The sequence below is a fragment of the Rattus norvegicus genome, chromosome 4, assembly GCF_036323735.1.
Source record: "Rattus norvegicus strain BN/NHsdMcwi chromosome 4, GRCr8, whole genome shotgun sequence".
Lineage (NCBI taxonomy): Eukaryota > Metazoa > Chordata > Mammalia > Rodentia > Muridae > Rattus > Rattus norvegicus.
This window is the reverse complement of record NC_086022.1, coordinates 155,518,797-155,542,794: the sequence shown is the minus strand read 5'-3', so window position 1 is coordinate 155,542,794 and position 23,998 is coordinate 155,518,797. Positions and strand designations below refer to the sequence as shown.

At 45.5% G+C, this 23,998-nt stretch overlaps 1 long non-coding RNA gene across 1 annotated transcript; it reads left to right on the top strand.

The window, feature by feature from the left end:
* Nucleotides 1-249: 249 nt before the first annotated feature.
* On the top strand, nucleotides 250-21,039 carry LOC108350753 (uncharacterized). The gene is made up of 3 exons (XR_001837679.3): nucleotides 250-1,099; nucleotides 1,789-1,833; nucleotides 20,646-21,039. It is a non-coding gene; the product is annotated as an uncharacterized LOC108350753 (long non-coding RNA).
* Nucleotides 21,040-23,998: the final 2,959 nt, after the last annotated feature.

The window sequence follows — 23,998 nt, the reverse complement described above, 5'->3', positions numbered from 1 at the left end:
ATATCCTCAGACATTTATCATTCCTTGATGATAGATGTGTCTAAACTCTTTTTTCCTAGCTTTATGAAATGTATACTATGTATCAGTAGCTAAACTAATTCACAGTTTTAGAAAATTGTCACATTCTGAAGAATCCAAAGGAAGTCTCACTGGTTGAAGTCAGAAAGATTAGAGCTCTCCCCTCCCACCCCCCTGAGGGGGGGGTCCTTCCTTTCTTAGATTTATTTTATTAAATTTTTTAATTATGTGTATGTGTCTGTATACATTATGTGTATGTGGATATGTGTGCATGAATTCAGTGCCCGCGGAGTCAGAGGGCACCGGATGTCCTGGAGCTGGAGTTACAGGCGGCTGCGAGTCACCTGATGTGGCATTGGAAACTGAGCTGCAAACTGAAGAGATCCGACTGCCTCTACCCTCCTAGCGCCGGGATTAAAGGCATGCTCCACCACCGCGCAGTTAAAACCCTCCGTTTTCTTTCATGGCTAGATATAGTTCAACAGATTTTTTTTGTTTGTTTTTAATGGTGTCCAAAACCACAAGATAAAACCTACATTCTGGTCCCTAAAGAACCACCACCCAGTGGGAATGATTGCATAATGGCGGAGTTCCAGAATTTTCAGAACTAGAATTACAACAGCGCTAAGGTGAGGGCGGAAATTTTCACATAAAACACGAAGAAGTTAAAACTGTCTTTGATTCTGGAGAAGGGAGGGATACTGGAGGATACTTAGGTGCCGGAGGAGACGAGACGTCTTTCCAAGGATCTGGGTGTTCTTGGGTACACCTTTGCAAGGCCCCTACCTCACCCTGACCCTCACGGGGCACCAGCTACCCCTACCCCAGCTCAGCCTCTATTGTGAAGGCCTGCTTCCTGGGAGGGCGCAGAGGAAGCTGGATCGCATGCTGGGCTCTGCTGTGTGGAGTTTCCCGTGTTTGTTTTCCATTCGTGTTCAGGAGAGTTCTAGCAAATTCTCACCGCTCCCCACCGTGTTCAGGAGAAAAAGGAAGCCCTGGTGTTTTTCCACACTTGGGCCAGCGCATGAAGAGCCTAGAGGCCTGGCTGCAGCTAGTCAACACAGAGTGACCTAGCTCTCAGGTGTGTTCATTAAGGGAGCTCCCAGCACCCCTAGATGCTTCTGTGACCTCACCGAAGGGCTGCCGCCTCCAGCATCCCCTGGGAACAGAAGCTATCTGAAGATTGCACTGCTAATAAAGTCAGAGCCATTGAGTCATTCATTCCCTCAGCACAGGGGCATTTGAATAAGGAAGTGGAATTTGGGAGTTCAAACTGTCTTACAAACAGTGGTGATGTAGGTAGCACTCAGGTGCTGAGGCAAGAGGATTTTGAGTTTGAGGCCAGTTAACATAATAAAATCTGTCTCAATGACTACATAACTTAATGAACAGGGCCAGAAGAGACAGCTCAGCAGTTAAGAGCATTTAATGCCCTTGCAGACAACCTAGATTTGTTTCCCACCTTGCATGTGGTTGATCATCTGTAACTCCAGTTCCAGAGAACCCTAAGCCCTCTTCTGACATCCTGAGGTCCCAGCAACTCAGGGAGGCAATTTCGTGCCTCAGACTCACAAGGACTAAGATGCCTGTCTCCCAGTAAAACAAAACAAAACAAAAACGGCTACTTTGACTTTTATAGATATCTAAGTTTTATATTGATAAGGCTCATAAGGACTAAGACATCTGGCTTCCATTTTAAAAATATAATAATAATAATAATAATAATAATAATAATAATAATAATAATGGCTACTTCTCTGATCTTTCTAGGTGACTGTTTTATATTGATGAAGGTTGGAATGGAGACTAGAGTGTGTAAGTTATAGGGCCCTTGCCTGCCATGTTTAGAGCGTAGATGAAGTCCACAGCATCCCCCCCTTCAATGTTGTCTTCTAAAACTTCCTAGTCTTCTCCTTTCTTTCTTTAAAACAAGCAGACTAACCAGCAAAACCTTTATTCTTAACTCCCGTGTTTCTGCATGGGAGTTGGTGAACACGACAGCAGGTGCCCTTGGAGACCAGAGGTGTCAGGTCGCCCAACCTGGAGTCGAAAAGGTTATGACCTGCCTGATGTGAGTGATGTGAAGTGAACTTGGGGCCTCTGTCACAGCCTTCATCATGGGGCCACCTCTCCAGCACCTCTTTCAATAACCATTTATTATTTTATTTAATTATTAATTAAGTAATTAATTAATTTTAGCTTTTTGAGACATAGTCTTTCTGTGTAGCCCTAGTTGTCCTGGAACTCACTATGTAGACCAGGCTGGCCTCAAACCTAGAGATCCTACTGTCTCTGCCTGCAAGTGCTGGAATTAAGGGTGTGTGCCACCTTGCCTGGCTTATTTATTTTTGAGACAAAGTCTCATATAGCCCAGGAGGATGACCTTGAACTCCTGATCCCAAAGTCCCCACCTTCTAAATTGCTGGAACTTCAGTCAGTTATATGCATCCCTGCCTAAGTCTATAAATCTGACTTTTTCACACATGCAGAATTATCTACATTGGCTAGCTCTGGTGACCTGAATATCCTTAATCCCCACACTCTGGAGGCAGAGGCAGTGTGACTGTGAGTTCAAAGACAGCCTGATCTATATAGTGAGTTCTAGGATAGCCAGAGCTATACAGTGAGACCTTGTCTAAAAAAACTAAAAACAGCCTGGGGTCTCAGTAGTTAAGAGCTGTGCTCTTCCAGAGGGCCACAGTTCAATTTCAACAACCACATGGCAGCCCACAGCCCCCTGTAACTCTAGTCCCAAGGATCTAACTTCTCTTTTAGCCTCTGTGGGTTACACACACACACACACACACACACACACACACACACACACACACACAGAGTAAACTTATATTCATGCAGTTTTAAACAAACAAAAGCCTGTTAGTGGAGGAGCATACCTTAGTCCCAGCACTTGGGAGGCAGAGGCAGATAGATCTCTGAGCTCGAGGCCAGCCTTGTCTACAAAGCAAGTTCCAGGACAGCCAGGGCTACACAGAGAAATGCTGTCTTGAAAAAAGAAATCATCATCATCATCATCATCATCATCATCATCATCATCATCATCACCATCTAAATAAATAAGTTATTAATTTACAAAATGAACAGAAGAGTTATACATTGATTAGATAACCCTGTATATTGCCTGGCAGCTCTGTAAATCCTTAATATCCAGAAATGGTGTTCTGTAGAGGAGCTGGCTGAGTGTTTCAGTATGATCACAGAGGCTTAGTTATCCTTCAAAGACAAGAACAAGTCAAAGCTGGCTACCCTTTGGGCAGTGACCACCACAGGGAGCTGAGTCAATGGTACGAGTTGTTTGTACACAGCCTTTCACCCCTTGCCAGCCCAGGCTGCCCTCTGCAGTTACAGCAGCACACCACACTGGGCTGCTTGCAGCTCCCAGCTCTCAGAGTTGCTGTCATCCTGCTTTGTAGAGGCGGTTGGGCATAAAGTCATCGTTTAGTCATCCTCCACTTCTCCCTGAGGGAGTCCAGTTGCAAAACATCTTAGTCCCAGGCAGGTGAACTGGTTACATTCTTCCGCCTTCTTGGTAGCTCTCTGCCTTGTTTATTAAGTGTGACTCAAGAATGACGTTGGGGGAACTATTAACCAAATAGATAAGAAATCCAATGAAAGCAGAAGCCACAGACACACAAAGCCTAATTCCGTCTCCATGGCGCTTTCAAAACCTTTGTCTTGTAGTGGTGGGTCCATGTTCATTTGGAAGTCATATCCAAACTTTGTGGAGTCTGTTTTCTCCTTTGGACCTAATGTGAGTTTTGGGGTTTGAACTCAGGCCACCAGACTTGACTGGCAAGCATCTGTACCCCCTAAGCCAACTTGTTGGCTCTTGGTGGGTCTTTAATGTGGTTTGAAATTATGTGTAAGCTATTTTGACCAAATACAAGTTGTATCTGTGATCGATGCCCCCATCCCCCAGAGCCTTATCAGTGTGGTGGTTTGAATGAGAATGGGCCCCGTGGGCTTCTAGGTTTGAATCCTTGTTCTCTAGTTGGTGGAACTGCCGGGGAAGGAGTAGGGGGTGTGCCAAGCCTGCCTGTTGTCATGTTCCCCGCCATGATGGTCATGTATTTAGTGTATGTGTGTGACAGTATACATGCCATGGTTTATTTGTAGAGATCAGAAAACAACTTCTAGGTCCCAGGGATCGAACTCAGGTCATCAGGCTTGGCAGCAAATACCTTTACATACAAGGTCATCTCACCCAGCCCCCAGGGTTCACACTGTGAGCTTAGTTTTAGTTTTGTTCCTTTTGATCCTGGTGATTGACTCCATGGACATGCAAATTGTACATGCTAAGTACTCCCTCTACCCTTGAGCTGTGCCTGCAACTTACCCAGGGTGTACTCCTATTGTGTGCACCTCCAGTACTGGGGATTGAACTTAGGGACTCATACATGCTAGGCAAACATAAGATTACTGAGCTGTATCCCACACACTCTTTTCCCTTTTCTTTGCTTGTTTTGTAACAAGGTCTTACTAGGTAGCTCTGGCGGACCTGGAACTTGATATCAGACTAGCCCTGAACTCACAGACATTTGCCTGCCTTTGCCTCTTGAGTGCTGGAAATAAAGGCATGCACCCACACCCAGCTTCCTTTTGTACTTTTTTTTTTAAATTTTTTTTTAAGATTTTATTCATTTATTATATATAAGTACACTGTAGCTGACTTCAGACACACCAGAAGAGGGCATCGGGTCTCTTTACAGATGGTTGTGAGCCACCATGTGGTTGCTGGGAATTGAACTCAGGACCTCTGGAAGAGTAGTCGGGTGCTCTTAACCGCTGAGCCATCTCTCCAGCCCCCTTTTGTACTTTTTAAATACAGAGTTTCATTAAGTTGTCAAACCTGGTTTTGAAGGTTTGCTCCTCCTGTCTCAGATTCCTAGATAGCTGAGATTACAGATCTGTGCCTCCACAACCCACTCAAGGTCCACTTCGGAGGTATATTTTATTGGTTCAGAAAAATGTACAATGATTAAACACCTTCATGATGTCATATGAAGTAGCTCTAACACCTTAAATTGTCTTGTACAGCCAGACGCGTTGGCTTGTACTTGTGAATCCAAGAGTTTGGGAGGATAAAGCAGGAGGATTGTCCAGAATTTGAGACCAGGCTAGACTACATAGTGAATCCCTGGTCATCCTGAATAATAATGTAAGACCTTGTCTGAAAAACAAAATGAAACACAAACAAAAAAATATGGCTGTCAAGATGGCTCAGCAGGTAAAGGTACTTGCCACTAAGTCTAAGAATTTCTCTCTCTCTCTCTCTCTCTCTCTCTCTCTCTCTCTCTCTCTCACACACACACACACACACACACACACACACACACAAACACACGCCACGCACACACCATCCCCCAATCCAGGATCCCACTCTTCAGAGGCCGCCATACCTCTAAGTCTCAACATTTGGATTTCTCTCCTTTTTACTAAACCAGGTTTCTCAATTCTGGCACTATCAACATTTTAGGGCAGACACTTCTTGTGGGAGTGGCCCTGCACATTGTCCAACGTCCAGCAGCATCCTTGGCTCCTATCTAGGAAGTGTCAGGAACAGAGCTGGATATAGTCCTTCCCCCGGTTCAGTAACTCAAGATGTCTTTAGATGTCATGAAACATCTCCTGGGGGCTACGATTTCCCCCATTGAGAACCATTGCACCAGACTGAGTTCCGCTGGCCAGAAAGCTTGCTTGGTCTTTGTCCTAGGCACTCCTGCAGCAGCCTCCTGAGTAGCCGGGGCTACAAAGCATTCCAGGGCCAGCGAGAAACCTGGCCTTTGTTGTACTCACACCAAGGATCACTCCTGCGACGCTAAAGAGGCAATAAGCATCCAGAAGGTGTTTGCTGGGGACTAGGAAGTGAACACAGAGAATTTGTTAGCAGGCAGGACACCTTGTCTTAAAATGCCCTAAATAACTAAAGGAAATTCTAGGGATGGCTGTCTGTATGCGCTGTCTGTGAGGGCTGAGACAGAGCAGCACGGGAATAAAAGCTGGGGAGAGACTTCCTACCATTCTTATTAATACCTTCTGATTTTGTTGGAGACCTGGGCCTTGTTCTGTAGCCCAGGCTAGCTTAGAATTCACTATGTGCCCAGGCTGGCCCAGAACTCACAGTGACCCTCCTGCCTCATCTTCCTCTTGCTAGGAGTATAGGCATAAGCCACTGTGTCTGACAGGGTGTGAATTTTAAATCTTATCAATGTATCGTTCTTTGTATCATTTTAATGGCAGAAAATAGCAACAGAAACTACATGTGATGACGTGTACAGTGGGCTAGAGAGGTGGCTCAGCAGTTAAGAGCACTGACTGCGGGGCTGGGGATTTAGCTCAGTGGTAGAGCGCTTACCTAGGAAGCGCAAGGCCCTGGGTTCGGTCCCCAGCTCCGAAAAAAAGAACCAAAAAAAAAAAAAAAAGAGCACTGACTGCTCTTCTAGAGGACCCAGGTTCAATTCCCAGCACCCATGATAGGCAACTCACAATCACCTGTAACTGAGCTCAGCAGATCCAACTCTGGTGGCTCCTGTGGGCACCTGCACACGTGAATGTACACACTTTATTAAAAATAAAAATGAGCAGGACGGTGATGGCATACGCCTTCAACCCAGCACTCGGGAGGCAGAAACTCAAAGCTCTCTGTGAATTTGAGGCCAGCCTGGTCTACAGAATGAGTCCCAGGACAGCCAGGGCTACACAAACAAAACACAAAACATAACAAAAAGTATGTTTTAAAAAATAAATGTATGAAAATCTAAACTAACAATTAGCCAGCTTAATCCTTAAAAAATCTTAATAATTATTGCCATAAAGAGAAGAGCAATATTAAAATATAATTTAACCTGTAAAGTGCTGGTTATTACAGACATGAGGACTTGAGTTCTATCCTAGCAATTACATTGATGAGAGTCCTCACTCATCACTGTATAAAACCTCTTAGACTTTGCCCTCGGAAAATGTGGAGTATTCCCCTTTGAAACAGTCTATACCCTATTTCCCCATGCCTGGGATTAAATAAAGCTTTCTTCTCCACACACATGAAGGAAAACAAACTTCGTGTGGTGTGTTAGTGGTAATCCCAACTCCAGAGCAATGAAGAAAAGTGGACTCTTTGAAGCTTTTTTGGTTTCAGATTTACTTCTGTTATTTTATGTGTCTGGGTCTATACACCATTTTGTTTGCTTGGTGCCAGAGGAGGTGGTAAGCCTCCATGTGGATGCTGGATATTGAACCTGGATCTTTCACAAGAACAAGTACCCTTAACCATTAAACCAACTCTCTAGCCCTGGATCCCTGGAGCCAAGAAATGAAGCTGAATTGATGAATTCCAGATTCAGTGAGAGGCCCTGTCCCAAAAGACAGGATTGAGACTGATTGATTGAACTCTGATTTCTAAGTGAATGTGCACACATGCGCATACATACATGTGCACACTCCCCATAATCACAGACATACTGCAGGTACACACACAATAAGTACCTGAAGAGCATATGGAGAGATAATATGTCAATATGACATTGACCACTGGTCTCCATATGTGTGCACATATATATGAACACACACACACATGCACACACACACATACACACATGCACACACACACATGCACACACACGCACACACACACACTATGTAGAAATAAATAAATGCAATGTAATAGAACCCTTTCCAAATCCCCGATTGCTCCTGTCCCCTGTAAAATTCTGGCCTTATCAGTAGCATTACTTGGGGGTGGGGTGAGACAGGGTTTCTCTCTGTAGACCTAGCTCTCCCCGAACTCTCTCGGTAGACCAGGCTGGGCCCAGACTCAGAGATCCACCTGCCTCTGCCTCCCAAGAGCTGGGATCAAAGGCGCGCACCACCACTGCCTATCAAATCAGTAACGGCATAAAAAGTTCACTTGGAAAAAATTCGTGCAATAAATATTTTCTACTTTCCTTTTTGGGGTTTGTGTGAGCATGTGTATGCTATATACACATATGTACAGAGGCTTATGTCCGTGTGCACAGATGCCAGAGGGGGAGGTAAGGGATTCTCCTCTCTCCGCCTAATTCCTTCCTCTGAGACAGGGTCTCTCACTAAGCCTGCACTTAGAATGGAGACCAGCCAGTTCCCAAAAGGCCTTCTGTCTATGTCCCCAGCACCACTGAGGCTTTAGGCCTATGGAGACATGCCCTACTTTGTTTTTGTTTAAAAAAAAAAAACCAAAACCAAAACCAAAACAAAACAAAACAAAAACCATTGCCCTAGGTTCTGGGATCTGAACTCAGGTCGCCATGCTGGCATGTGTGCTCCTACTCACAGGGCCGTTTCTCCAGTTCCAGCAGGAAACAGTTTGTAGGACCCTTCTTTTTTGTGCTTCTCATGTTTCAGTCATATCATTTTCCTTTACATTTGTATGTATGTATGTATGTATGTATGTATGTATGTATGTATGTGTAGGTGTCCACATGTGTCAGGACGCACTTGTGGAGGTCAATAGAGAACTTGAGAGTCGAGTCTCTCCTTTTCATGTCATATGTCTTTCATATGTTTTCCATTGGCTTGGTCCGAGATGGTAGGGATGCCTTATCTGCAGGTGTGGGGGCTTTGGGGCTGCCCCTATATTATCATTGTCCTCTCCACAGGGTGCTGGGGTCATGTGACAAGGACCTGGCCAGGAGTAGGTGAGATGTCTACTGTCCTCAGATTTGAGGCTCTGGGGTTTCTGGACCCACTCAACCTTACCAAGTTTCCTGGCACGGTCCACTGCCCCACAACTTATGCACACATGGACAAAATAAAGTGCTAAAAACATTAATTTGTTACTAAAAGGATAAGTGGTCTTAAGAGAGCAGATGGGGAAGGCTCTCACAATGAAATGTAAGGCAGAGGCATCACATAGACTTTTCATCGGCCAGAAATAACATCTAAACAGTCCCACACAGGCAAGGGATCTATATTAAGGTCATTGAACAGAAGCAGAGTTCATGCCAGGGCAGTTGAGACACTGACACAAATAACTTCACGGTCCAAAGATGAGCTTGAGGACTATGTGCCCCATGAGCCTAACAAATGGTTGGTGGGGCTCACAGGGCCACCAGAGGCCCACATGAAGTCCCTTGAGTGTAGAATCCCTTTCCCCAGCTCTCTCTGGCCCCGCTAGAAGAACCGTAGCTATCACCATCACCCTGACCTTTAGTAAAGGCTCGCCCTGCCAACAGTCAGGCTTAGGCTCATGTTATTTTTTTCAGTCACCTGAATGGCAGGTTGAATGGGTTTAATGGACCTATGATGACGACAGAGAAGGTTGGTGGCTAACACACTCAACCGACTTGTTTCTTGGCATGCTTCATCAACCTTGCCAGACAGCTGGTTAGGCACTAGACACAAGCACAGTGTGTAACTGCACACACATGTGTTTGTGCAGTCAGGGATCTGAAGGCCCCTTCCAGGTTCCTCCTCTGGTGAGGACACACATTCTCAGTGACTTGTCCTCCGCAGGGACACCTGTGACCACCCTCTATTTCGAAACTTCCTCACCCCTAGACTCCAGTGCTGCAGTCCTAACTGCTAACACTTGAGGTAGAAGGGACGGCAGGTCCCACACACCGTGCCCTACGTGGACTGCTCTTGTTTGTATTTCTCTGAGCTCAGAGCCTTTGGCACGAGCTTGGGCAAACAGCTTAAGCTGCTTCTTCAAGCAACAACACTTGCCTCACTAAGTTGTGAGGATTATGCGCTAACAACACTTAAAATAGTATCTGGAACTTGGTAGATATTAGTTAGACTTAGCTCTCTCAGCCAGGTGTGGTGGTACAGGCCTTTAATCTCAGCACTGGGGAGGCAGAGGCAGGTGGCTCTCTCTGAGTTCCAGGCCAGTCTGGTCTAGGAATTCCAGTACAGCCTGGGCTATACAGAGAAACTGTCTCAAAACAAACAAAATCTCTTTGTTTGTTTGTTTGTTTGTTTGTTTGTTTTGCCAGGAAAATTCAAGGTCCCCCCCCCAACACTAGGCAGTGTTGTACCACTGAGTCCTAGTGTTAGCTTCTCAATAATTTCTAGTTAAAAGAAGCCTTACGACAGGGTGTGATAGCATCCTTTGTAACCCCAGCACTCTGGAGGCAGATGAAGTTTCACAGCCAGAGTTCCAGACCAGCCTACATACATAGCTAGTTCTGCTGTAGCCAGGATCACACACTGAAACAGAGAGAGAGAGAGAGAGAGAGAGAGAGAGAGAGAGAAAGAGAGAGAGAGAAAGGAAGGAAGAGGAGGAGGAGGGGAGAGGAGAGGAGAGGGAAGAGGGAGAGGGAAAGAGGGAGAGAGGGGGAGGGGGAGAGGAAGAGAAGGAGAGGGAGAAGGAAAAAGGAGGAGAGAGAAGGAAAGGGAGAGAGAGAAGGAGAGGGACAGAGAGAGGGTGAGGGAAAGAGGGAGAGAAAGGGGGGAGGGGGGAGGAAAAGAGGAAGAGAAAGGGGGGAGGGGGAGGAAAAGAGAGGGGGGAGGGAGAGGGAGGGAGACAGAGACAGACAGAGACACAGAGAGAGAGAATTATGAAATAATGCACAAACATAAGTATCATGATTTTTTTTAATACTTTATTTATTTATTATATATGAGTACACTGTAGCTGTCTTCAGACACACCAGAAGAGGGCATCAGATCCCATTACAGATGGTTGTGAGCCACCATGTGGTTGCTGGGATTTGAACTCAGGACCTGGGGAAGAGCAGTCGGTGCTCTTAACCGCTGAGCCATCTCTCCAGCCCGTATCATGATTAAATACCTAGGAAAGTGATAAGCCAGTCAGACGCAGACATGGTTTGTTCCATTCCATAGTCTCAATTTCCTGGGAGGCTGACTGAAGTAACTTTCATTTAGGAGGGTTGTAAGTTTTGTTTTGTTTTGTATATTTTTATATTTATGTGTATGAGAGTCTTTTATCTGAATGTGTGTCTATGTGCACATCACACACAAAGTACTCATGGAGTATAGAAGGGGCACCAGGCCTCCTGGAACTGGAGTTAGATAGTTGGAAGCCACAGTGTAGGTCCTTTTAACAGAGCCCAGGCCCTTTGCAAGAGCAGGCGCTCTCAACCACGGAACCATCACTCCAGCCCCTTTGTTGTTGTTGTTGTTGTTGTTGTTGTTGTTGTTGTTGTTGTTTTGCTTTTGGAGTTTTGTTGTTATTGTTTTGTTTTGTTTTGTTTGAAATAGGGTCTCACCAAGTAACTGGCTTGGAACTCAGCTCAGTCTGGCCTCGAACTTACAGAGATCCACCTACCTCGGCCTCCAAAGTGCTGGGATTAAAGACGTGCAACCAAAACCAAGTCTCTCTGGTTTATTTTTTTTTTTTAAAGATTTATTCATTTATCATATATAAGTACACTGTAGCTGTCTTCAGACACACCAGAAGAGGGCATCAGATCTCTTTACAGATGGTTGTGAGCCACCATGTGGTTGCTGGGAATTGAACTCAGGACCTCTGGAAGAGCAGTCGGGTGCTCTTAACCGCTGAGCCATCTCTCCAGCCCAAAAGGTTTCTCTTTCTTTTTTTTTTTTTTTTTTTTCCGGAGCTGGGGACCGAACCCAGGGCCTTGTGCTTCCTAGGCAAGCGCTCTACCACTGAGCTAAATCCCCAACCTCTCTGGTTTATTTTTAAGATTTATTTTTGTTTTGTTTTGTTTTTTTGTTGTTGTTGTTGGTTGGTTGGCTTTGGTTTTTCAAGGTGTTTCTGTGTAACAGAGCCCTGGTTATCCTGAACTTATTGTGTACACCAGGCTGGCCTCGAACGTGCAGAGAACAGCTTGCCTCTGCCTCCCGAGTGCTGAGGTTAAAGGAGTGTGCCACCAACAGCAGGCCCTTTGTTGTTTTCTTATAAGTTATGTATTTATTTTTATTGTATGTGCATTGGTGTTTTGCAGGCACATATGTCTGTGAGAGTGTCTGATCCCTTGGAGCTGAATTACAGACACAGGTGCTATGTGTGTGTGTGCTGGGAACTGAACTCTGGTCCTCTGAAGAGCAGCCAGTGCTCTTAACTGCTGAGCCATCTCTCCAGCTCTACTTTTGTTATTTTTATAAGTGAGGTGTCGTGTGGTGTGTGTGTGTGTGAGAGAGAGAGAGAGACAGAGAGACAGAGACAGAGACAGACAGACAGAGACAGTCAGAGAGTGAAAAAGAGAATAGTATAGTACTCACTCTTTCTTTCTTTTTTTTCCCCCCTGGAGCTGAGGATGGAACCCAGGGCCTTGCGCTTGCTAGGCAAGTGCTCTACCACTGAGCTAAATCCCCAACCCCTATAATACTCACTTTTAACCTTGAGCCATCTCTCTGGCCCTGAGTCTAGTAGTTTAAGACCTACCAGAACATAGGTTGGGGATTTAGCTCAGTGGTAGAGCGCTTGCCTAGCAAGCACAAGGCCCTGGGTTTGGTCCCCGGCTCCGAAAAAAAGAAAAAAAGAAAAAAAAAAAAAAAAAAAAGACCTACCAGAACAAAACCTCATTTCAGAAAGAAAAACAAACTCCCCCCCCAAATATACCTTATGTCGAAATCCCTTATGAAGTAGCTAACTATATGAGAATAGTGAACCTCTAAACCTGGCTGCTGTGGATATTAGATGTTTACAACCCGAAATCTAAATTATATAAAATTAACTTTATTTAACTAGAATTGTGCTTCTTCTTCTTCTTCTTCTTCTTCTTCTTCTTATTATTATTATTATTATTATTATTATTATTATTTATTGTGGGGGGTGCGTGTGTGTATGTGTGTGTGTTTGTGTGCACATGTGGGCTATGTGCAGGTCCAAGCACCCCAGAGTGCTTGTAGAATTCAGAAGACATTTTGGGCAGTCTGGTTTCTCCCTCCACCTTACATACCTAGGTCCCAGGAATCGCCAGGCTTGGGAGCAGGGCCTCTACCCACTGAACTATCTCGACAGCTCGAATTTTGGAAGTTTAAAAAGCTAAATGCATATAGTTCAAGTAGGAGCAACAACATAGAGCCTATTAACTCTGTATTCATCAGTCTGTGAACCATCTATCTACCTCCCTGTCTGTCTGTCTGCCTGTCTTAAGCATGTAAGCGAATTATGATTAGTGTATGCACATGGCTTCCTTCCACTGGCCTTGACCACTCACATCTCATTTATATTTTTCATGTTCTAATCTATTTTTTAAATTATTTTTATAATGACAGTGATGATGATGATGATGGTGGTGGTGATGGTGGTGACGAAGATGATGATGACGACGATGATGATGTCTATATTCAAATAGGGACAGACTCAGGAATTGGTTTTCTCGTTCCTCTGTGGATTCTGGGAATGAACGTCAAGGTGCCAAGCTTATGAAGCAAGCAGTGTACCTGCTGACCCACCTCACTGGTCTAGGTCCTCCGTGCTACACGTTCATTTTTAGACAGGGTCTCACTATGTAGCTCTGGCTGTCCAGGAACTCACCAGGACCAGGTGGACCTCAAACTCCCAGAGATCCTACCGCCTCTGCCTTCCAAATGCTGGGATTAAAGTGTGTACCACCACACCTAACTCACCTAATAATTCTCAAGAAATACGGGGGCTGGAGAGATGGCTCAGAGGTTAGGAACACTGGCTGCTCGTCCAGCCGGTTTAAGTGCTGGCATCCCCATGGTGGCTCACCAACCTCCGTAACTGTAATTCCAGAGGATCCCCTTCAGTCTTCTGGCCTCTGAGGACACTGCTCACATGTGGTATAGAGACATACATGTAGGCAAAGCACACATGCACAGTAAATACAACCAAATAAAATGGTTAGTTTTTAACTTGAAAATGAAAACTGATGTGAGGAACCAGGTAGACAGTGTGCTTGCCTACCAGGGCCAGGCCGTCAGTTACCGCCTGGACAATGAGCGAAGCCAGCGTGTGGCTGAAATGACTTGGCGTGGATGCTGAGCCCAGGGCCATTTGTACCTGCGTGTGATTGCTTTCCAGAAGATCTGATGCTGACAATGTCTGCAACCCAAACCAGAAGGTACACTTTTGGAAATAATTAAATATTCTTGGGTCATTAAACCTTATCATTTGGGAAGTGACTATAATTATGTGGTTATTTTCCTGCCAGTCCCTGAGCCCAGAGCTTTAGCCCGTGAAGCATCAGCAGTTTGAACCTGTTTATCAGTCACTAACTGCCAACTGGACTGAGGTATTTCGCTGTTAGAAACAACCATCAGGCAGAGCATTTACTTCTCTGTACTCTAAGCCCTGAGTCCATGTAAGAGAGTAGGGTATGGTGCTATGGGCCCCTGTGCTTGAAAGGGAGAGGCAGAAATATCAAGAATTCATTGTCAGCCGTGGCTACATGAGAAATTTGAGGCTGCCTCAAAACAAGCGTCGAGTGATGCCTTTGTTACTCCACAGCCCATTGTCCTCGCTGTATATGCAATAAACTTATTTTCTCCCTGAAAAAATGAATAATAAGGGATATTGAAAGTTTAATATGTCATCATTGCATAGTGGCTTTTAAAAAAAGATTTATTTGTATATATGTGTCTGTACAGGTATGTACACAGCATGCCTGTCTGGCTTGTTACATTCATGTTGGCTTCTTCTTTTTCTCCATGTAATGCACTGTTTATTCACTTATAAAGAAAGATGACCGAAGCAGCAGTGACGTGTTGGCTTCTTTCTTTTTTTTTTTTCTTTTTTTTTCAGAGCTGGGGACCGAACCCAGGGCCTTGCGCTTGCTAGGCAAGTGCTCTACCACTGAGCTAAATCCCCAACCCTGACGTGTTGGCTTCTAAATTCCAGATTTCATCATACACTTTATCCCAATTAGGTGGTCTTCTCCTTCTCTTTCTCCTACTCCCCCTCCCCACTCCCCTTCCCCCCTCCTCCTCCCCCTCCCCTCCCTCCCTCTCCCTTCCCCCTCCTCCCCCCTCCTTCCCCTCCCCCTCCTTCTCCTCCCCCTCCTCCTCCTCTCCCCTCTTCTCCTTCCTCCTCCACCCTTCCTCTTCCTCTTCCTCCTCCTCTTCCTTCTTTGGGGAGGCAGTTTGAGACAGAATTTCTCTGTGTAGCCCTGACTGTCCTGGACCACTCTATTATAGACCCAGCTGGCCTGGAACTCACAGAGCTCCGTCTGCCTCTGCCTCCCGAGTGCTGGAATTAAAGGCTTGTGCCACCAAGCCTGGCTTCTGCTGGTTAGTTTTAACTGTCAATTTGACAGTGCTATGGTCTGACACCTCCCAGCATAGCTGTCACTGTTTTGTTCCATGCCTGGCAGCTATTTCAAATTGTTGCTGTAACATGCCTGCTAGTCATTGACTCCGAGAAGTGACTGGGCTCAAGGACATGGTGACCACATGCCCTTTTTTGTTCTGCATGTTCTGACTGTTTTGTATGAGGTTTGCTAATCTTAAGAAATTCCACAGAGCTTTACTTAGGATCCAAAAAAAAAAAAAATCAAAGGTCAAAATGAACTGTTATGTCTCAAATGGCTTGAGTCAGAGCTGACCACTGGGCAGTTCTTCCTTCCTACATCTATGTATGAGCTCACCCTGGTTTTTGTGACTGGCACTGAAGAATGCTACTAATAAACCGAAAGATTATGATTACAATATTCATGCTCTGTTATCTCAATGTTCTGAAATTTCCCTGTTAACCCCCATCCACCCCACTCCTCTTACCTTACTCAGGCTAGCTGATACTACTGTGTCCAGTAAGCCCATGGCTCCCCTCCTTGCCCTTTAAACTTCTAAACCTGGTTTTTCCTATTAAAAAGCCTACCCTGAGGGCAGACTAGTGCGGGAATTAGGCTCCCGAGTTCATATTTGCAGTCCTGGATGTCCAGTTAAGGTGTGTGTTCAATAAATCATTCTTGCTTAATTGCAATCAGTGTTTGCATGGTTTGAGTGGCGATGTCCTGAACCCCAACAGACATAACCTAGAATCACTTGGGAAGAGGGTCTTAATGAGAGATTTCTGGGGCTGGAACAATGCTTAGTCGTTAAGAGCACTAGCTGCTCTTCCAGAGGACGCAGGTTCAATTCCCAGCACCCACATGGCTACTCACAGCTCCAGGGGATCTGATACCTTCACACAGACTTTGTGCAGGCAAAACTCCAGTGTTCATTTAAAAAAAAATCTTTAAAAAGAGGAATTTTCGAGTTCAGTTGGCCTGTGGGCATTTTGGGGGGGGGGGTTGTCTGGATTTCTAACTGCTGTAGGAACACCCAGCCCCTGATGTCAGCACTACTCCCTAGGCAGAAAGTCCTGGGCAGTGGAAGAAAGGAGAAAGCCATCGAGTGGGTGATCTTTCCCTTGGTTGTGATACGGTGATCTGTTTGAAGTTCTTGGTTGGCTTTCCTACCATGATAGACTAACTGTTCTGGCTAACTGTTCTTGGTAAGCAAAATATGTCAACTCAGGTCAGGAGTTTTGTGCTTAAAAGTTCACCCAGCAAGCTGAGCAATGGTGGCACATGTCTTTAATCCCAGTGCTCTGGAGGCAGAGGCAGGCAGATTTCTGAGTTCAAGACCAGTCTGGTCTACAAAGTGAGTTCCAGAACAGCCAGCACTACACAGAGAAACTCTTTCTTCTCCAAAACAAGCTCACCCTAGCTAACAAAGACTTTCTGTTGGCTTAAGCCCATGTCCCAGGAGTCTTCTCTGGTAGATACCCCACAACACAGAGCACGAGTGAACAAAACCCTTACTTAGGCAAGAGAGATGGAGCACTGGTCAAAAGCACTTCCAGTTTAGGTGGTAAACTGGAAGATCTGATTTAAACCCTGGAACAAAACCTGTGGAAAAAGGGAACTGACTTCTACATGAGTGTTATATCACATGCACACATATGAACTCATGAGTGCGCATGCATGCACACACCATATACATACAGAGTAAATAAATAAAATTCCTTTTTCTCTTTGTAAGACAATTGCCTCAGGAAGCACATTATAATAATATGAGACTGACTAATACAAAGGGCTATAGACAGCCTCTTGTAAAAATAGAGTTTCTTTGTGTAATAGCCTTGGTTGTCCTGAAACTCGCTTTATAGACTAGGCTCACAGAAATCGGTCTACCTCTCCTCCTAAGTGCTAGGATTAAAGGCATGTGCTTCTATGTCCAGCTTAGACAGCCTTTTCAAGGGAAGCTGTCCTTTTGGTTAGACTTGAGCATCTGTTACATTACAGCACACTGGTGGCCCCAGAGCTTGGTACTGACCCTGCTGGGCTTCCTTCCTTTAAGTATGTTTTTTCTTTATTTGACAAATGCTTGTGGTACAGACAATTGATTCATTTAATCCTCACAACAACCTCATGAAGTAGATACTATTAACAGACTCTCTGCAGATAAGGATCCTCAGGTACAGAGAAAAATCAGCTAAGTTTTCTAGCGATCACAGCGGTTTAGTATAAGGACCAGGCATGATGGAGCAAGCCCATAGTTCCAGAGGTTGGAAAGTAGAGGCAGGAGGATCAGGAGGAGTTCAAGATCATCCTCAGTTGTACTTGTCTCTAAGTAACAACAAACAAAAAAACCAGAAAAAAACATACAAAAACCAAACAGCCAGAATTGAAAGCCAGGAAATCCACTTTTTTTTTCTTTTTTCTGGAGCTGGGGACCGAACCCAGGGCCTTGCACTTGCTAGGCAAGCGCTCTACCACTGAGCTAAATTCCCAACCCCAAGAAATCCACTTTAAGTTCATCACCACACCTGCATTTTACTCATTTCTGAAGTTTTTTGAATCCAGTATGAAAGTTTAAAACTAATCAAATTCGGGGGCTGGGGATTTAGCTCAGTGGTAGAGCGCTTACCTAGGAAGCGCAAGGCCCTGGGTTCGGTCCCCAGCTCCGAAAAAAAAAAAAGAAAAAAAAAAAAAACTAATCAAATTCAAAAACAAATCCAGATTTCTGTTTGTTTGTTTCTCTGGAAAATCTGAGAAATCTAGAAGCAGTGTCTAATTTTCCCACATAGAATACCAGGTTGGTTACATCGTGAGGTAGACCCATGCCCTGCTCACTAGAATTTTCAGCCACTTGCTTGCCCACTGTCACTGCCTGCCTGGCTACTGTAGATTCCTGTTTCTAGTGCCCGAGTGTGCAAACTCAGCAAGGAAAACTGCTGGCTTCAAAACCTGGCTCCCTGAGTTCCATTCCCAGAACCCACAGCGGAAGGAGAGAATCAATTCCTGACTTATCCTTTGCCCACATGTTTGAATATGTATGAATGAAACCAGAATTCTTCGTTGTAGTGCCGACAATTCATTTATTTAATATAAACTGACTCTGTGTGGACCTCTGTTATGGTAACAAAAAAATGAATAATTACACTAGATACACACCTCTCTCAGCTACTTAGGAAACTGAGGCAGGAGGCTTGGTTGGGCCTAGGAGCCTGAGAAACACAATGAGACCTGTATTAGATTTTCTGTTGCTGTGACAGATACCCGAGACACACTTGAAAGGAGTTCTTAGCGCCATAGCTGGCTAGCTCCAAGGCTCTGGGTCTGTGCTGACTGAGGCAGAACATCATGGCAACCAGGAAACTGACTGAAAACTCCCTTACAGGCAAGAGTGTCTCACTAATCTAGGTGCTTCTCAACACAATACATTATCAGAACCCAGCATCATCCGACTGGTTGTAGTGACCCACCGTGGTGAACTGCCTGAGGAGGTAGAGCAGGGAGATCAGGAGTTCAAGGCCAGCCTGGACTACACAGTGAGACCCTATCTCACCCTCACCCTAAGAGGGTGGGCAGTTAGCCAACCCTGATTCCTCTGACCTTAATTTACAGCTCAGGAAGAGGGAAGCTGCCTATTTAGTACAATGTTACTCAATAAAATACGAAACGCCAGTGATGCAGTACGACAAACACCGCAGAAACTCCGAGTTGGGGTGTTTTCATTCTGTATGGGCTGCATGGAGGGTTTACAGTGAGACATATCCAGAGAAGGGAAACAAGGACCAAACACAGTAGAGAGGGCAGGTTCAGGTTAAAGCAACGGTTGACATCCTGGGGCTGGCCACGTGGTTCAGTGGTAGAGCATCTGTCTCCCTCACAGGAGACTCTGAGTTCAACCCTTTGCACTGCAAAGTAAAAAGTATTTGAGAGCCTGATCCTGGGTAGGCGGAACAAGTGTCCTGTTCTCGCCTCTTAGTACATGTGGGAATGCTATCCCTTAAGGCCAGCATGCCTTCCAGTTTTCATATAAACTATATAGTTACCCTCCACAGGGAACTTTGTTTTCTCCCCGCCCTTACCCCAAATGTGCCCTTGGACAGGGGATCTGGCCCAGTTAGCAGAGTGCTTACTCATTCTTAGCACTGAATCAAGTGAGGAGGTTAGTTCTTATCTGTAAATCTAGTCCTTGAGTTGTAGAATCAGGAGACAGAGTTAAAGGCCATCCTCAGTCATAGATTGATTCAAGCCCAGCCTGGGATTACATGAGACCCTGTCTCCGAAGAGGGGACAGAAGAATGAACAAATGAAATGAAGGGAAGGAAGAAGGAAGAAGAAAGAAAAGAAAAAGCTATGCCCTACACACTATAAAGTTTAGAGGTCCGGTCATTAAACATGATGGTGCTGGCTGTCAATCCCAGCATTTAGGAGGCAGATGCAGGAGGATCTCTGTGAGTTGAAGGCCAGCTTAGTCTGTATAGGGAGTTCTAGGCCAGCCAGGGCGATGTAGTTGAGACATGGGTTCAACAAAACAAAGCAAACGAGGACAATAACAAACCCCATGTAATGGTTAATCTTCCTTGTCAATTCGGAGACGTACCTCTGGAAATGTCTGTGAGCTTGTTTCCAGGGATCTCTAACTGAGAAGGGAAAATTCCCCTTGAATGTGGTGGGTTCTTCCATCCCATGAGCTGGTTTCAGGATCTAAAATAGCAGAGTAGGGGGCTGGAGATGGCTCAGCAGTTGACAGCACTGGTTGTTCATGCAAGGGACCAGGATTGGGTTCCCAGCACCCACATAGTGGTTTATAACCACCTGTAACCCCAGGTCTGGGAGATCTAGGAGATCTAGTAGCTTCATGGGGGCACACATGCAATGCACACACATACATGCAGGGAAACATTCAAACACACAGATCAAATAAAGTCAAACATGAAGTTCTGTGGGAAGAGGAAGCAATTTCATCCCCGGGATCCATCTCTCTCTGCTTATTATTTATTTGTTTGTTTATTTATTTATTTATTCGAGATAGGTTTTCTCTGTGCGCTCTGGCTGTTCTGGAACTAGCTCTGTAGACCAGCTTGTCTTCAAACTCAGAAATCCACCAGCCTCGCCTCCTGAGTACTAGCATTAAAGGCGTGTGTCATCACTGCCCGGCTATCTCTCTCTGTTTCTTAACTGCAGTGGTCCCCTTCATTCTCCCGTTACTACTGCTCTCTCCAGGACTATAGATTGTATCTCCCCAAACCATGAGCCAAAATAAAGCTTTTTTTTTTCTTTAAATAGCTTTATGTTAGGTATCCAAGAAAAATAAGTTATACAGAAAATAAGTCCCCATTTCTTACTAGGAGAATGATTAATAAACGAACATGGTAAGTGTGTGCAGATTCAACCTAGGTCCATAAAGAGGTGAATTGGTAAAGTAAATGTGGTGCACATGCACAAGGGATTCTCTCTCCTCCACAGGAAAGGACAAAATCCCATTCTTCAACACAGCATGTGTGGTGAGGAAGACAAAAAGAAGCTGGTGGAACAACTGTGGTGTATTCCCTCACATGTGGGAGCTAAACCGAGGTAATCTATGAGGAAAGTGATTGCTTAGAGGCTACACAGAAGTTGGATAAAGGGAAGCAAACACAGAGATTTCAGAATACAATGATGTGACATTAGATTACAGTAGAAATTAGATGTTTTGTTGGGCACGGTGTTTTCCCAGGTGTGGTGGTATATGAGTTTGCTCCCAGGACTAGGGAGGCAGAGATAGAGCTCAGTTCAAAGCCAGCCTGATCTACAGAGTAAGTTTAAGGACAGCCAGGGCTGCACAGAGAAACTCTGTCTTGGTAAAGAAGAGGAAAGGAAAGGAAAGGAAAGGGGAGGGAAGGGAAGGGAAGGGAAGGGAAGGGAAGGGAAGGGAAGGGAAGGGAAGGGAAGGGAACTAGACATGCTAGAGAGATGGCTCAGTGGTTAAGAGCACTGACTGCTCTTCTTGAAGACTTAGGTCTGATTCTCGGAACCCCCATGGCAGCTCATAACCTTCTGCAACTCTAGTTCCAGGAGAGTGAACTCCTTGCCTCTGCAAGTACCAGGTGGACATGTTGTTGGTGTATAGACAAGTTCTATATAGGCAAGGCATCCAAATACATGTATGGGTCAGTGGTAGAACATTTGCCTGTCATGCATAAGTCCCCAAAGCACCTGGTATAGACTCAAGAACCCTGGCCCCTCCTCCCACAAAATAAGGCCGCTTCCCTTCTCCCTACCCCTGCTGAATCTCAGATAAAACCCAAGCCTACCTGAGGAAAAGTCTGCCCCACAGTCAGGATGCTCTGTAAGGACAAGGTGGAGGCAATTAAGTGAGTTACATCATCTCCTGGTGCTTCAGCACTTCCCCCACAAGAGGGACAGAAGGACATCTGAGAGGAAACAGACGTTATGTCAAAGTGCTATATGAGTCCCCATGAGTAGGGCTCAAAGCAGGCATTGGGACTCCAGAGATGAACCCCTAGACAAAGTTCCTTAATGCCAGGGAACAGTAACAGGTGCACCCCTTTACTGATTGTAGAGTAAAGGAACCAGGAAATAAATCCCCCAGATATCAGCATCAAAGCTGGGGATGTAGCTCACTGCTAGGCCACGATGACCATGCCTACTGCCTCAACTCCAGCAAAATACGCAGCAGGGCAAGCAAATAAACAAGATGAGATTTTAAAAGTGCACACTTGGGAACTTCAGGTTCTATGAAGGGCAGAGCAGCTACACACCGTGTGGGAAAACCTGGCTTCTATCCCCAGTGCCACAGAACCCAAGAACAAATCAAAATAATACCGATATGCCCCCAAACTGTCTGCTAAGTCAGATACTTCTCAGTCCGTTCTATTCATGTTCTTTTCTCTTTCTCAGCATCCACAGAGAAAATTAAGAGTGACAACTACATTTTTTTTTTTTTGGTTCTTTTTTTCAGAGCTGGGGACCGAACCCAGGGCCTTGTGCTTCCTAGGTAAGCACTCTAACCACTGAGCTAAATCCCCAGCCCCGACAACTACATTTTTAACAAACACGTCTCCCCGACCCTTGTGATTAGAACTTTGAGTTTCTAATAGCAGACCCCATAGGATCAAGTGTCCAAAATTATTAATCAGAGTCGTGAGACAGCAAGGCAGTCCTGCCATTAGGAGTCACACCCAGCAGCTGAGGAGTCCTGTGTATCCTGCCTGTCAGCTTGGGAACAGCTTTTCCCCTAACTGGACCTATAGGGCTAAAAAGTAGTTAATCCCATGCAGCTTGGTTCAAGCAACTTAAAAAGACAGTCAGGGTTGGGCCTGGTGGCAACTGCTGTACAGATCAGCCTGGCCTCGAATGGTGGCAGCCCTTCATCTCTGCCTCCTGAGAGCTGGTGTGTGCCACCATGCCCAGACTGAAACTATTCTAAGGATTCTAGCTCAATTTCTTCTAGAAATGGATTTGTTTGGGGTACCCAGAGAACCATGTGAGGACTGGGGACACACAGTTCAAGGGTTTTGGCTAACTCTTTCCATCTTCCAGTGGTTACAACTTTAGCTTTGCCCAGACCCCAGTCCTCAGGCATGGGTGTCCCCTACTCTAGAGTGGGTAAATGGTTGAGATTCCTTCTGTCACAGGGATTGGCAAACTTAAACCTGCTAGAACAGAAACTGGAAGGAAGTTAAGGGAAACTGAGGCAGAGAGGGACTGGTTCAGAAGTTATTCTGTAGTTAACAAGATGCTGTGCCGCCATCCCAGGAGGGGTACGTTTGTAGTCTGGAGAAGTAACCCTGCCCTGAAATCATGCAACTTCCTGTCCAGCTCATTTCTTTTCTTCTTCGTTTTCGGTGAGGTTGCACGTGCTAGGCAAATGCTCTAGTTGCCCTTCTGCTGTCATGATAAAACATCCTGACAAGTTACGGGAGGAAATGTTTATTTAGCTTATAGTGAGTTCCAGGTTTCAGTCGTCACTACGATTGAGTCTCATCGGCAGGAGGACGGAGCTGCTGCTCACCTCACTACAGCCAAAAGCAGTGACGAATGAATGTGCGCATGCTTAGTACGCTGAGAGAGTTCTCAGACTAGTGACTGGTGCTGCCCATTTCCAGGCTGGGTCTTCCCACATCAACTAAGGCAAGCAAGATAGTCTCCAACAAGGATGCTTGTGGGCTAACCCAAGACGGGCAGTCTCTCACCAAGTCTTTTCCCTGGTGATCTTGGGTTGTGTCAATTTGACCATGAAAACCAGCCGTCACAGTACGCTACCCAGGCACCATACCCTCTGTCTCCATCTCCTTTCACAGGCATTCTGTATGAACCAGCACAGACAGGGCACTGCAGGTGCTACCAAGATGCCAATACTGAATTCTGGCTCCCGGGGAGAGCATGGTCAGAACCTTTGAATAGTACTGCGAGCTGAATTGTGAGCCGTCTTTGTTTAATCCTGACTGCTTCCTTGAAGGTCCCATCCCCAGATACAATCATGGCAGGAGTTGAGCCTTTAGCCCAACATGCACAGGGAAGTACACATGCTTGCACTCCTCACATTAATATCCCAGGGAACAGTTAACATCAGTTCAAACCTGTCTCTATGACTCTGTGACATTCCCCAGAGATGGTGGTTGCCTTCACAGCAGAGACTCCACACATCCCCCTGTCGACTTGGTCACATTCTGATTTAAAAGAATCCTGGGGTTGGGAGGACTGCTCCACGGGTAAGAACATTTGCTATGTAGGCAGGAGGATCTGAGTTCGAACTCCCAGGACCCATGTCAAGTGGGTCATGGCCACACAAGCCTGTAACTCCAACAGTGAGGGAG